At 47.5% G+C, this 14,884-nt stretch overlaps 1 pseudogene; it reads right to left on the bottom strand.

Moving 5' to 3' along the window:
• Window positions 1-13,063: 13,063 nt before the first annotated feature.
• LOC144501033 (U2 spliceosomal RNA) lies at window positions 13,064-13,224 on the bottom strand (annotated as a pseudogene).
• Between the last annotated feature and the right edge of the window lie 1,660 nt (window positions 13,225-14,884).

Below are 14,884 nucleotides of genomic sequence, written 5' to 3'. Positions count from 1 at the left end.
TCTGCTCCGCCATTCAATCATGGCTGATATTTTTCTCATTCCCATTCTCCTGCCTTTTCCCCATAACCCCTGATCCCCTTATTAATCAAGAACCTATCTATCTCTGTCTTAAAGACACTCAATGACCTGGCCTCCACAGCCTTCTACAGCAAAGAGTTCCACAGATTCACCACTCTCTGGCTGAAGAAATTCCTCCTCATCTCTGTTTTAAAGGATCGTCCCTTTAGCCTGAGGTTGTGCCCTCTGGTTCTAGTTTTTCCTACTAGTGGAAACATCCTCTCCATGTCCACTCTATCCAGGCCTTGCAATATCCTGTAAGTTTCAATAAGATCCCCCCTCATCCTTCTAAACTCCAATGAGTACAGACCCAGAGTCCTCAACCATTCCCACCCAGGCCCTATCCCCGTAACCTCCACATATTTACCCTGCTAATCCCTCTGACACTAAGGGGCAATTTAGCATGGCCAACCCACTTAACCCACACATCTTTGGAGTGTGGGAGGAAACCCACGCAGGCACGGGGAGAATGTGCAAACTCCACACAGACAGTCACCCAAGGCCGGAATTGAACCCAGGTCTCTGGCGCTGTGAGGCAGCAGTGCTAACCACTGTGCCACCGTGCCATACTAAGTATGTTTGCACATGGAACATTACAACACTTCAATACCTCAAGTGAGGCAACATTCTCCCCTCACAGTCTTCCCCCTCCCCCCTGTATCCAGGGATTGCAGCCTCCCAGACTCTCACTCCAGTTTCCCAAATTCTTGCTCTGGGCCTCCCAAACTCACTCCCTCCATCCCATTTTCCCAGTACCCGAAAAGGCGCTGGCGTGTGGCGACTAGGGGATTTTCACAATAACTTCATCGCAGTGTTAATGTAAGCCTACTTGTGACACTAATAAGTAAACCAGTAAGGTTTTGATGACATGGATAATGGAAGATTTCGGCTGTTGTAAAAACTGGAGACAAATATCCTGAAACAATTTTTTTTTTAAGTGCTTGAATCCTTTTTTAATGTTTCAATTATTCTTTATCCTGGATTGCTCACAGCTGTGTCCGGGAGATTTAACTCCACCTCCCTGGAAATCCCAGCATAAACTGGGAACGTTGGAAAACCTAATCAACTCCGAGCTTAAATCTTATTGCAATTGCAACTGAGTGAAAGAACGTATCAGTGTCTGTGTGAATGCAGCAGACACAGGGATACAATAACCAGTCACTGGCTTACTAGGTAGTGGGAGCTCATGTACCAGCAACAACTGATATCAGCAAGAGACAGGCTGTTCTTATCAAGAGGAACCCAAGCAAATCGAAGCTTGCAACTGGGAACAAATTGATGTGTGGATTGTCATTTTGTCAAAGATTCCAGTTTCAGCAAATTGGCTACAGGAGATAAGGGGCAAACTTCCTGAAGGTGAGATCTGTCAACAGATTGTGAAAATAACTACAAAGACCAGGTGCAAAAGATCACAGCGAGGCAGCAGACTGGACAGCAGCGGGGAGCTTGACAGTTCATGGCTGAGTTTTATTTAAAGACATTGACTGGTCAGATAGTTCCTACGTCAATGTACTCAGAGATGTTGGACAGGGTACACGCCAGGCACCAGGGGGGTGTAAATGCAGTGGACAAGCTAAATGTGGTAAACAGCAGCCAGGCTTGAGCCTGCTGCTTGGAACAATTGTCAGGAGGGCAATTTCTTCCATTCTGGCAGAGTCCTTGGAACTGATTTGTTTGAATTGAAAGGATGCAACACATCTTCCGACAGAGGTCTGCAGACTGCTCCGTGGGGCAACTTTGGAAAGTATAGGCACACTCCTAAATACCCCCAGCAAATATTCACACATTCCTAAATACCCCCAGCAAATATTCACACACTCCTAAATACCCCCAGCAAATATCCACATACTCCTAAACACCCCCAGTAAATATTCACACACTCCTAAATACCCCCAGCAAATATTCACACATTCCTAAATACCCCCAGTAAATATCCACATACTCCTAAACACCCCCAGTAAATATTCACACACTGCTAGATACCCCAGAAAATATTCACACACTCCTAGATACCCCAGAAAATATTCACACACTCCTAGAAACCCCCAGTAAATATCCACACACTCCTAGATACCCCAGAAAATATTCACACACTGCTAGTTACCCCAGAAAATATTCACACACTCCTAGATACCCCAGAAAATATTCACACACTCCTAGATACCCCCAGTAAATATCCACACACTCCTAGATACCCGCAGCAAATATTCACACACTCCTAAATACCCCCAGTAAATATCCACACACTCCTAAATACCCCCAGTAAATATTTACACATTCCTAGATACCCCCAGTAAATATTCACACACTCCTAGATACCCCCAGTAAATATCCACACACTCCTAGATACCCCCAGCAAATATTCACACACTCCTAAATACCCCCAGTAAATATCCACACACTCCTAAATACCCCCAGTAAATATTTACACATTCCTAAATACCCCCAGCAAATATCCACACACTCCTAAATACCCCCAGTAAATATCCACACACTCCTAGATACCCCCAGCAAATATTCACACACTACTATATACCCCCTTGACAGAAGCCAGAGAGTGGTTGCAGAGGGTTGTTTTTCAAACTGGAGGCCTGTGACCAGCGGTGTGCCTCAGGGATCAGTGCTGGGCCCACTGTTATTTGTCATTTATATTAATGATTTGGATGAGAATATAGGCGGCATGGTTAGTAAGTTTTCAGATGACACCAAGATTGGTGGCATAGTGGACAGTGAAGAACATTATCTCCAATTGCAACGGGATCTTGATCAATTGGGCCAGTGGGCTGACGAATGGCAAATGGAGTTTAATTTAGACAAATGCAAGGTGATGCATTTTGATAGATTGAACCAGGGCAGGACTTACTCTGTTAATGGTAGGACGTTGGGGAGAGTTACAGAACAAAGAGATCTTGGGGTACATGTTCATAGCTCCTTGAAAGTGGAGTCACAGGTGGACAGAGTGGTGAAGAAGGCATTCGGCATGCTTGGTTTCATCGGTCAGAACATTGAATACAGGAGTTGGGTCGTTTTGTTGAAGTCGCACAAGACATTGGTAAGGCCACACTTGGATTACTGTGTGCAGTTCTGGTCACCCTGTTATAGAAAGGATATTATTAAACTAGAAAGAGTGCAGAAAAGATTTACTAGGATGCTACCGGGACTTGATGGTTTGAGTTATAAGGAGAGTTGGATAGACTGGGACTTTTTTCTCTGGAGCGTAGGAGGCTGAGGGGTGACCTTATAGAGATCTATAAAATAATGAGGGGCATGGATAAGGTAGGTAGTCAATATCTTTTCCAAAGGTAGGGGAATCTAAAACTAGAGGGCATAGGTTTAAGGTGAGAGGGGAGAGATAAAAAAGTGTCCAGAAGGGCAATTTTTTCACACAGAGGGTGGTGAGTGTCTGGAACAAGCTGTCCCGAATACAATTTTGTCTTTTAAAAAGCATTTAGATAGTTACATGGCTACGATGGGTATAGAGGGATATGGGCCAAATGCGGGCAATTGGGATTAGCTTAGGGGTTTTAAAAAAAAAAATAAGGGCGGCATGGACAAGTTGGGCTGAAGGGCCTGTTTCCATGCTGTAAACCTCTATGGCTCGATGACTCCTAATGCCTCCAGCAAATATTCACACACTCCTAAACACCCCCAGCAAATATTCACATGCTCCTGAAAACCCCCAGCAAATATTTCACACTCCCGAATACCCCCTGTAAATATTGACACACTCCTGAATACTACCTACAGGTACCACTGCCCTGAATACCTCCAGGCATTGACACCCTCATGATTATCCCTTGCAAGTACTGACGCACTCCGAGGTTCATGGATACACTGCAAGATTTACTGTAAATACTGAGGTCCCATTGCAAACACTGACACACTTCCTGGGCCTCTTTATTTCCAATCTCTGGCAGACAGTACGGATTGTTTAAAAGGAAGAGATTGCAGGGAAATGTCTTTATTTTTCAAATTAGCAAGTGGCAATAGAAATAACTGCTGTTTAGTCTAGAAACATGCAAAAAACTGATGACGTGCAGAAAGCAGCAGGTTTTATGGATCATTGAGATAGTCTCAATGTGTCAGTTAGAATGTAATAGTCAGCATACCTGTGGTTAGAGGCACGATAGTTGGTGCATTGCTATCCATAAAAGTAGGCAGCATGCAGTGATCCCAATATCCCCCATCCAAACTAACAATTCCACATTGAGTCACTCGGATAAAAGCAAAATACTGCAGATGCTGAAATCTGAAACAAAAACAGAAAATGCTGGAAAATCTCAGTAGGTCTGACAGCATCTGTGGAGAGAGAATAGAGCCAATGTTTCGAGTCTTCATTCTCACTTCCATTTTTCCACTTCTCCATTCTCGCTCTCCATCTTGCCCCCAACCTACCCCCCGCCCCCATTTCAGAGCAACTGCCACATTCCTCGGGCAGTCCCTTATCCCACTGTTCTGTCATTCAGATATTCTGATTACTTAATGGACACATTTAGCATCTTTCTCAGCCTTCATCATGATTTACACTTCCTTTGTCCTATTACAGCCCCCTCCACCTCACCCTCATGTTATAAATCTCTCCTGATTTTCTTTGCTCTTAGCTCTGACGAAGGGTCATCCAGACTCGAAACATTGGCTCTATTCTCTCTCCACAGATGCTGTCAGACCTACTGAGATTTTCCAGCATTTTCTGTTTTTGCCACTCTGAGTCACGCCTGGAGTTCACAAGTAAGTGACTGGGAATGATTTAACCGAAACAATTGAACATAATCCTCCACTCGCTGCTTTTACAGGAGAAACTACGCAGCTTTCACCAGGAGTTGGGTAATGCTGCATTTTTTGCACTGAGTTCCATTTGAGAAATTCTTATTTAAGTAGACTCTGTAGACTGTTTGGTGTAGCGTGAAGTTGAAACAAACTCTGCTGAGTAAATTGATTTTAATTAGATTAAAATGGACTGCTTACTTTAGGGGAGATGGTGGTGTAGTGGCAATGTCACTGGGCTAGTAATCCAGGCTACTGCTCTGGGGACATGGGTACTAATCCCACCATGGCAGCTGGAATTAAATTCAATTAATAAAATCTGGGAATGAGAGCGAAGTAATGGTGACCATGAAACTATCGTTGATTGTTGTAAAAACCCACCTGGTTCACTAATGCTCTATAGGGGAAGAAATCTGCCATCCTTATCTGGTCTGGCCTACACATGACTCCAGACCCACAGTGATGTGGTTGACTTTTAATTGCCTTCTGAAATGGCTCAGCAAGTCACTCAGCTCAAGGGCAATTAAGGATGGGCAACAAATCCTTTGATCTTTCTCCACACCCTATCTATAACCGGAACACTATATTCTGCACCCTCGCTTTTCCTTCTCCCCGATATATTTTAGGCTTTGTCTGTATAACACTCAAGAAACAATACTTTTCACTGTTTGCCAATACATGTGACAATAATAAATCAAATCAAAATGCTGGCCCAGTGATGCCCACATCCCATGAAAGAATGAAAGGAAATTCTGTCCCATCACCAACTCATTGCCAGTGATGCTAAAGCTCACTTTACAGGGAATGATTAGACACTCCTGCTGTACTGTATGATGCACTATCAATCAAGCAAAGACTAGTTTGTATGCAAGAACAAATAGGCTTTTATTCGCAAAAGACTTGGAGCACACCCATGCTGATGAACTGGTCCAGAGACTGAGGCAGGGGGGTGGGGAGCAGTCACCTTTATACCTGGACCGGGGGGGGGGAGGAGTCTCAGGCAGGGCTGGCAGGGGCATGCCCAGGCATGTCACACATACACACAGGCAATAAGCTTAACAGTGGTTTACCACATTCACCCCCTGCTTTAAAAAAAAACCCGGCGGGGGTGAGGTGGGTGGAACGATATTTACAGAATTACAAATTTACAAATTCAGTCTCTCTGGGGGCTTGATCTGCAGCTGTGACCGCCGTAGTGCCGGTTGTGGTGTCGGTTCCGGTGGCCGCGGTGTTGGTTCAGGCGCCAGACCGTAGTCGCTCGAGTCGTCTGTAGTCCCTTCCGATTGTCGGGTGCGTGGTGGCGGCTCCTGGGGCTCAGGTGTGCTGTATACGGGGGTTGGGGTGTGGGGTTGTGGGTCGTAGTGGTCCCTGGGGCACCTGCGGGTGCCAGGTCTCGAATAGAGACCGTGTCCTCCCGCCCATTGAGGTACGCTACATAGGTGTATTGGGGGTTGGCGTGGAGGAGCTGGACCCTTTCAACCAGGGGGTCCGACTTATGGGTCCTCACGTGCTTCCGGAGCAGGACAGGGCCTGGGGACGTCAGCCACGACGGTAGTGAGGTCCCCGAGGAGGACTTCCTGGGGAAAACAAACATTCTTTCATGAGGGGTAGCATTGGTAGCTGTGCAAAGGAGTGATCTAATCGAGTGTAGTGCATCAGGGAGGACCTCTTGCCAGCAGGTGACTGGAAGACCTTTAGACCTCAGAGCTAGTAAAACGGCCTTCCAGACTGTCGCGTTCTCCCTCTCTACCTGTCCGTTTCCCCTGGGGTTGTAGCTGGTGGTCCTACTCGAGGCTATGCCTTTGGAGAGCAGGTACTGTCGCAGCTCATCACTCATAAAGGAGGATCCCCGGTCGCTATGGATATAGCTAGGGAAACGGAACAGGGTGAAGAGGCTGTGCAGGGCCCTAACGACTGTGGCAGGGAATAGTGAAGGGGAAACGTAAATATTCGTCAATAACGTTGAGGAAGTATACGTTGTTGTCAGAAGAGGGGAGGGGGCCTTTGAAGTCAACGCTTAGGCGTTCGAAAGGGCCTCCAGAGACTGCCGCAGCAGTCGGGTCATTGGTGGGACGTGGCGTGGCGTAGGCCTGCGGTCCTCCCGAGTACAGAGGTGGCGGCGACTGTGGCGTCCACGATGCGCCCCCGTGGTCGGGGGTGTGGGCCTCGAGATTACGGAAGGCCACCTCAAACGAGTCGGCAAGCGCTACAGTCTTTTGTAGATCCAGCCACCCTGTTCCAGCAGTCGTTGTCAGATATAGTTTGACCTGATACCCGTGACATAGGCATCTCTGATTAAGTCCTCAGTGTTTTGGGCGGCTGTTACGGCCTTGCAGTTGCAGGCCCTGCCAAGTGCTCGCAACGCACGCAGGAATTGGGCGCCCGATTCTCCTGGCTGTTGTCTGTGAGTAGCCAGAAGATGTCTGGCGTAGATTACATTAGTCTGTTTGTTGTACTGGCCTTTTAAAAGTTCGATTGCATCCTCGTAAGTTTCAGCGTCTCTAATCATGAGAATACTTGATCGCTTACCCGGGCGTGGAGCACGAGTAGCTTGTCGGTTTCGGTCCAGACGACGGAGGCGGAGGCGGTGAGGAAAGTTTCGAAACATCGCAGCCAGTGATCGAAGCTGTTAGAGGCTCCTATGGCTTGAGGATCCAATTCTAATCTATCGTGTTTTAGTATCTGCTCCATACCAAAACTTTTTGAGAATAAAATTAATGCACTATCAATCAAGCAAAGACTAGTTTGTATGCAAGAACAAATAGGCTTTTATTCACAAAAGACTTGGAGCACACCCATGCTGATGAACTGGTCCAGAGACTGAGGCAGGGGGGTGGGGAACAGTCACCTTTATACCTGGACCGGGGGGGAGGAGTCTCAGGCAGGGCCGGCAGGGGCATGCCCAGGCATGTCACACATACACAGGCAATAAGCTTAACAGTGGTTTACCACACTGTACAAATCAACACTCAGCATTGCCAATGCCTCAAAGTTATTAGAATGTGACAATAGGAAACAGACAACTGAAGCTTAGAAAACAGAGATAAGCAGATTTCTAAGACAAAGGTGTTGTTGCCGGGGGAGGCAGTGGAAGTGGATACGGTAGTGACTTTTAAGGGGCATCTGGACTAATACATGAATAGGATGGGAATAGAGGATATGGTGCCCGGAAAGGTAGGGGGTTTTAGTTCAGACGGGCAGCATGGACAGTGCAGGTTTGGAGGGTCGAAGGGCCTGTTCCTGTGCTGTAATTTTCTTTGTTCCTTGCAGCACCAAGCTGAGTTACAGATTGGCCAAGATCCAATGTGATGGTGAATCAGGCTTCACGAGGGCTCCCTCCGCTCCTACATCCCTCAATTGTCATCTGAAGCTGAGCCTCCTCATGCCTTTAAATAGGATTTTGGCAAACGCCTGCAATGATTCTTCAGCTGGACAAGCCAGGAGAAATATTTATTTTAGCTTTCAAAATGTATAGCTTTCTCAGTGAACTCATAAAAAGCGTAAGTCCTTCTTCATGCAGTCTCTTCACGAAATGAACATCCATCAGAACCTCATTAACACATGATCTACACTCCAATTACACTCCAGTTTAACATCAGCTTGCCATCCTGTAACAGCAAGCTCCCCACCCCCACTCTAATCTCCAGTTTCTCATGGTGGCTTCACTTTGCTAACACCATAGCTTTCCAAATGTTACAGAAGGAAAGTAAATGCTCTCACTCAGAGACGTGAACTGAATGGGAATCAGAAAGGTGATCGATCTTCAGTCAACAACAACTTGGATTTATATAACACCCTTAACGCAGTGAATAAGTAAGCGGGGTATTCAGGCTAGAATGATTTCATCTGGAGCACTGCATGCTGCTCTATGAGAACGAAAGGGGTAAGAATTCCTAACCCCCAAGGTAGCTCGCCATCAGCTGTGATTCACTGCAAACACTCTGACCTCTGACTCAGAAAGTCAAGGATTAAAGTCCCACACTAGAGATTGAAGCACAGAATTGAAACAGACATTGGGGTGGCACGGTGGCACAGTGGCTAGCACTGCTATCTCACAGCACCAGGGACCCGGGTTCAATTCTGGCCTCGGGTGTGGAGTTTGCACGTTCTCCCCGTGTCTGCGTGGGTTTCCTTCGGGTGCTCCAGTTTCCTCCCACTGTCCAAAGTTACGCAGGTTAGTGCATTGGCCATGCTAAATTGCTCCTTAGTGTCCAGAGATGTGCAGCTTGGTGGTATTAGTGGGGTGAATAAATGGGGTTATGGGAAAGGGCCTGGGTGATGGTCTGTTGGAGAGTCCGTGCAGATTCAATGGGTTGAATGGCCTCCTTCTGCACTGTGGACATTCTATGCTTCCAGGTGCAGTGCGAGGGGAGTGCTACATTGTTGGAGGTAGCAGGCAGGATTGTCATCATTGTTTCATGAATTGCGAGTCAGATCATCCCCTGACTTTGGGTTGCAAAGTTCTGACCAAGCATGTGTAATTTTCACCCAACAGAGTTGGAGTCATGCTGGAGTTGGGGTCCCCACACCCTGAAGCAGGTCTGAGATTGGAACAGTGGCAGGCAGGTGCGAAGGCCAACTGGCTAGAAGTTCCAAATCCATAGGTCCAGCTCTATGGATGACTGCTATGGATGACTGCTAGGCATCCTAGCCCTTACCTCCTCACCACCCTAACCAGCCCCATTCTCCTTCTAAACCCGCAGTCCCTCCCCATATGCCCCATACCCCTCTACGACCCCTCATACCTCCTGTGCACCCTCCATACCCTTCAAGCATCCTCCATTCTCACTTACCCAGTGGCTACCATGGACAAAATTGATGAGCCTCAAAATAACACAGGGGAGTCTTTGAAATGTTCATGAATTAAAAAAGAAAGATGGGCCAAATGGCCTCCTTCTGCACTGTAGATTCTATGATTCTAAAATCAGAGATTACCCATTCCAACTGCAGCTGAAAATAATTGCTGCTCCGAGGAGTCAATCAAACACACATCTGTTCAAACTCCCCTTGAAAAGAACTCACTCCTTTCAAACACTCAAAAATCTGTCAAAATAAACCAACAAACTTCTTTAAAACATTTTAATCTTATTAACTGCTCATAAAGCTGTCAAACAAATAAAGCCCATAGTCCTTTTCACAGTTGTGTAAACAACATCTGATGAACTAAATCCATTTGGAGTTTGGAGTTCAGACAAGCATTCATAATGGGATTGCATTGCACAACTGCATAAACAAACTCTCTAGAACCCAACACAATGGTATCTTTGAAGTTACTTAAATATATGGAACCATCTGTTTATTTTCATAGACTTTCAAAGAGGTCAGACGTCTGTTCAGTTATTTCAAAGTCCCAGCAGATTAGACTTCAACGTAAAAATCAAAGCATGGTTTCGAGATGGCATACTATGACTGGGATTCTCCCAAAAAAAAAGCCAAGTGCCCAACGTGCAGGAAAACGGGAGTATTTCCCGACTGTTTTTTGGGCGTACTTACCAGAGCGAATTTCTGCACATGCCTCGGTGTGATTCACTCTGGTAAGTAGGGGGTGGGATCTATTCCCACCCGAGAGGCTGGCAGCATAGCACTGAGCAGACCACTGTCAGAGCGGAGATTGGCGCATGCACAATGACCCCCCATCGCCAGCCTCCGATTGTCGGCCTTCCCAATTGCTGGCCTTCGCCGCTCCCCCCATCGCTGGCTTTGCAGACCCCGCCAACCCTCCAATCGCTGCCCTACCTGATTTCCCCAGCCCAGCCCCACTCTCTCTGCCCCCTCCCAGCCCCGGCCCCCTCGCACCCCAATATCTAGGCCCCATCCCCACCCCCCCGGACAACCCCGACCACCCCCCCCACACCGATGGCCAGCCCCGATCACCTCCTCCCTCCTCCACCAATCCCAATTGCAGAGTGGCAACGGGTCCTCCCCCAATGATCGCCCCCAACAGGCCCCAACCCCCAGTATGACCCACCCCCTCCATGGCACTGTTCCCTTGCCATTGCCTGGTGCCCGGTAGGTAGTGCCATGGTGCCCAGTTGGCAGTGCCAGTTTGCTCCCTGGCACTACCCATGTGGCACCCCTATACCCCTATACCCCTGACCTTCCGGGATGGCCTCAATGACTTCTGTTCCCTCCAGTTCTCTGTTAGTGGGGAGCAGTCATAAACGCCGCGAGTGGGAACCATTCCCAGTGGTGGGGAGGTGATAGTGGACCCAGAGAATACTGTCCCGCACCCACTAATCAGATCCATGCCAATCTCCGGTGATTACACTTAAAAAAAACGCTTGAGAGACTCGCGACCAACATAATTTCAGTTGTGAACCTTGCTACAGGCTCCCCCTACTGGTGTCTCCCAGCCAATATCTGTTTCTTGATACTGTTGAATACAGAACAACATTTTATCCACTGAAAAAGGTACTCTACTGAATGTGAAGACTTACACAATGCGGGTCAAATTAATGGTCACATACCTTTGAAGGAAAGATCAATTACTGCATTAAAGCATAATTAAAATATCATACATCTAACTCTGATATTTGAAGTTGGCAAGACCATCTAAATGTTCCTGTCAAATGTTTCTCAACTCAAAATAGGGTTGCCACAAGTTCATAGAATCCTACAGTGCAGAAGGAGGCCATTCAGCCCATCGAGTCTGCACTGACCACAATCCCACCCAGGCCCTATCCCCACAACACCATGCATTTACCTGTCTCCCTGACACTAAGAGACAATTTAGCATGGCCAATCCACTTAGCCTGCACATCTTTGGACAGTGGGTGAAAACCGGAGCACCCGGAGGAAACCCACGCAGACACGGGGAGAACGTGCAAACTCCACACAGACGGTGACCCAAGCCGGGAATCGAACCCGGGTCCCTGGCGCTGTGAGGCAGCAGTGCTAACCACTGGGCCACCGTGCCACCCCAACGTTGACTGACCTGATGTGTTTCCCAATGGGTTCAGGAACCTACGCTGAAGATATCAATCTCAGGAAACCCAAACTTAAGCAGGCATTTAAACAGCTGAACCCAACAATACTTTGCATTCTGATTCTGGTCACTCTCTGCCATGTTTTCCCACACAGTCAATATGGTGGTTGGCATGAATCAGGGAGAGAGTTTAAGTTCTCCTCTCTTCTACTTCTGACTGGCGGCGTTAGAGTCAGGGTGGAAAAGTGCAGCCCACCACCTTTCAGCTGGAACATTCAACAGGGCCCTGTCTGCCCTCTCAGGGGGCGTAAAAGACCCCATGGAATTATTTCAAAGGGAAACAATGAGATTCTCCCCAGTGCCCTGATTAATGTAATTCATGAAGAAACAAATACCTGCTCACGACCTCAGCACTGTTTGTGGGATCTTGCTATTCGTACATAGGTCGCTGCCTTTCCGACATTTTAACAGTGACTTTAGTTCAAAAGTAATTCAATGACTGTAAACATTTGATACATCCTGAGGCTGTGAAAGGCACAATATAAATGCAAACATTTCCTTCTTTACACTACAGCTAACTGTAATTAAATATGACCCACCTAGGGATGGCACAGTGGTTAGCACTGCTGCATCACAGCTCCAGGGATCCAGGTTCGATTCCCAGCTTGGGTCACTGTCTGTGCGGAATCAGCACCTTCTCCCCGTGTCTGCGTTGGGTTTCCCCGGAGTGCTCCGGTTTCCTCCCACAGCCCAGAGACATGCTGGTTCGGAGCATTAGCCATGCTAAATTCTCCCTCAGTGTCCCAAGATGTGCAGGTTAGTTGTATTGGCCATAAATACAACTACTGGGGTTAAAGTGGAGGCGAGGGCATGGATGGAATGCTCTTTCGGAGAGTTGGTGCAGAGTCGATGGGCCAAATGGCCTCTTTCTGCACTGTAGGGATTCTATGGTTCTATAGGTGGACATGATGTGGAGATGCCGGCGTTGGACTGGGGTAAACACAGTAAGAAGTTTAACAACACCAGGTTAAAGTCCAACAGGTTTATTTGGTAGCAAAAGCCACACAAGCTTGTGTGGCTTTTGCTACCAAATAAACCTGTTGGACTTTAACCTGGTGTTGTTAAACTTCTTACTCTATAGGTGGAGACAGTGAATGTTGATCAGTCGAATGAAAGGCTGGATCAATCAGTCCCAGTAAGAAGTCTCACAACACCAGGTTAAAGTCCAACAGGTTTATTTGGTAGCAAATACCATAAGCTTTCGGAGCGCTGCTCCTTTGTCAGATGGAGTGGAAATGTCGCAGGTCTTCCTCCTCCAAGGCTTGATCTCATTTGCATCTTAGCCAAAAGGCCGAGATGTCGCTTTTTAAAAAAATTGCTTCATATGAAAATGAAGCTTATAATGTGACCCAATGACCTCCACCAAGCGCAGGCAACCCATACAACACTTGATCTTAGCCAAAAGGCCGAGAAGCGATATTTCCACTCCATCTGATGAAGGAGCAGTGCTCCGAAAGCTTATGGCATTTGCTACCAAGTAAACCTGTTGGACTTTAACCTGGTGTTGTGAGACTTCTTTCTGTGTTCACCCCAGTCCAACGCCGGCATCTCCACATCAATCAGTCCCCACAGCGACTGATAGTCTTCATGCTTTGAAAAGCAGATTTTTTCCAATCTTCACCCCCCTCCCCCCCGACCCTTTCCCCCTCCCCCTGGTATCACTCCACTCTGCTAACGCCCTGCTTGATTTCAAAAGTCTCCATGCACCCACCCCATTGGCTGGGGCATTCGGTACGTTCAAGACAGATTTTTAATCAGTAAGGGAATCAAGCGTAACGGGGATAAGGCGGGAAAGTGGAGTTGAGGAATTATCATAGAAGCTTATAAAACAGGGTTAGACAGGGTAGATTCAGAAAGAATGTTCCCAATGGTGGGGGAGTCCAAAACTAGGGCTCATAGTTTGAGGATAAGGGGTAAACCTTTTAGAACTGAGGTGAGGAGAAATTTCCTCACCCAGAGGGTGGTGAATGTGTGGAATCCACTGCCACAGAAAGTAGCTGAGGCCAAAACATTGTCTGCTTTCAGGAAGAAATTAGATATAGCTCTTGGGGCTAAAGGGATCAAGGGATATGGGGGGAAGGGGGTATCAGGGTACTGAATTTGATGATCAGCCTTGATCAAGATGAATGGCGGAGCAGGCTCAAAGGGCTGAATGGCCTCCTCCTGCTTCTAGTTTCTATGGTTCTATCACATCAGATCAGCCATGATCTCACTGAATGGGGGAGCAGACTCAATGGGCCGAATGGCCTACTTCCACTCCGAAGTCTTAAGGTCTTTTGATCTTTCCATCTCCCCACCTACTTTCTGATCCCCTCCCCCAAACACCTCCTCCTCACCATTACCCCATTGTGTAACCATCGTTTAACCATCGTTTTCCCAAATGTATAACGTTGCTATGGTGATGGGTAGACAGATAAGTTTCCTGTTTTCTCTCGAATGAGGATTAGAGGAGTGAAGAGGGTGAGTGACGAAGCAAATAAAATTCCAATTCAATCATATTACTTAGATTCAGAGAACATTCAAGAGAGAGGATCAGCTGAATATTATTTTTACCGGAACAGTAATCCGGAGAAGACGGGCAGGGGATTAGAAGGATGTTTTCCAAAGAAGCACATGACACACTCCTCCATGGCAGTAAATAAGCAAAGCTGATCCCCCGGCTGTCCAGTGATTCTTCTCCCTGTCGATATCTGATTCTCCTCTCTTTAACTCTGCTTTGGTTTCGATCCCCTCCTCACCAGGCCCGGCGAACCTGCAGACTGGCTATGCTGACCTGTTGGTGACCTCCGCCCCCTGGCCTTTACATCACACCTAGGGCAGAGGGAGTTCACTGAATTGGCACCCCTGACACCTTGACTGGCCATGCTATCCTCCCCATTCCAGTTAGATGCCTCATTGGGGGCACTTGCCTTGAGTAAGAAGCTGCCAGTTTGTGGGCAGTGGGTGGCTGCTGTGGGCATTCACCCCGCCATTCACCCCAGCTGCCCCTGTAACCCTGTGGTGAGAGGGGCTTGGGGTGGGGCATGAGGGAGGAAGGGGGTGGGCAATGGGGAGGCATCTCAGTGAAATTGTGGTCTT

The sequence above is a fragment of the Mustelus asterias genome, chromosome 11 (assembly GCF_964213995.1).
Source record: "Mustelus asterias chromosome 11, sMusAst1.hap1.1, whole genome shotgun sequence".
In the NCBI taxonomy this organism is placed as follows: Eukaryota; Metazoa; Chordata; class Chondrichthyes; order Carcharhiniformes; family Triakidae; genus Mustelus; species Mustelus asterias.
This window is presented reverse-complemented; position numbering and strand designations above follow the sequence as displayed.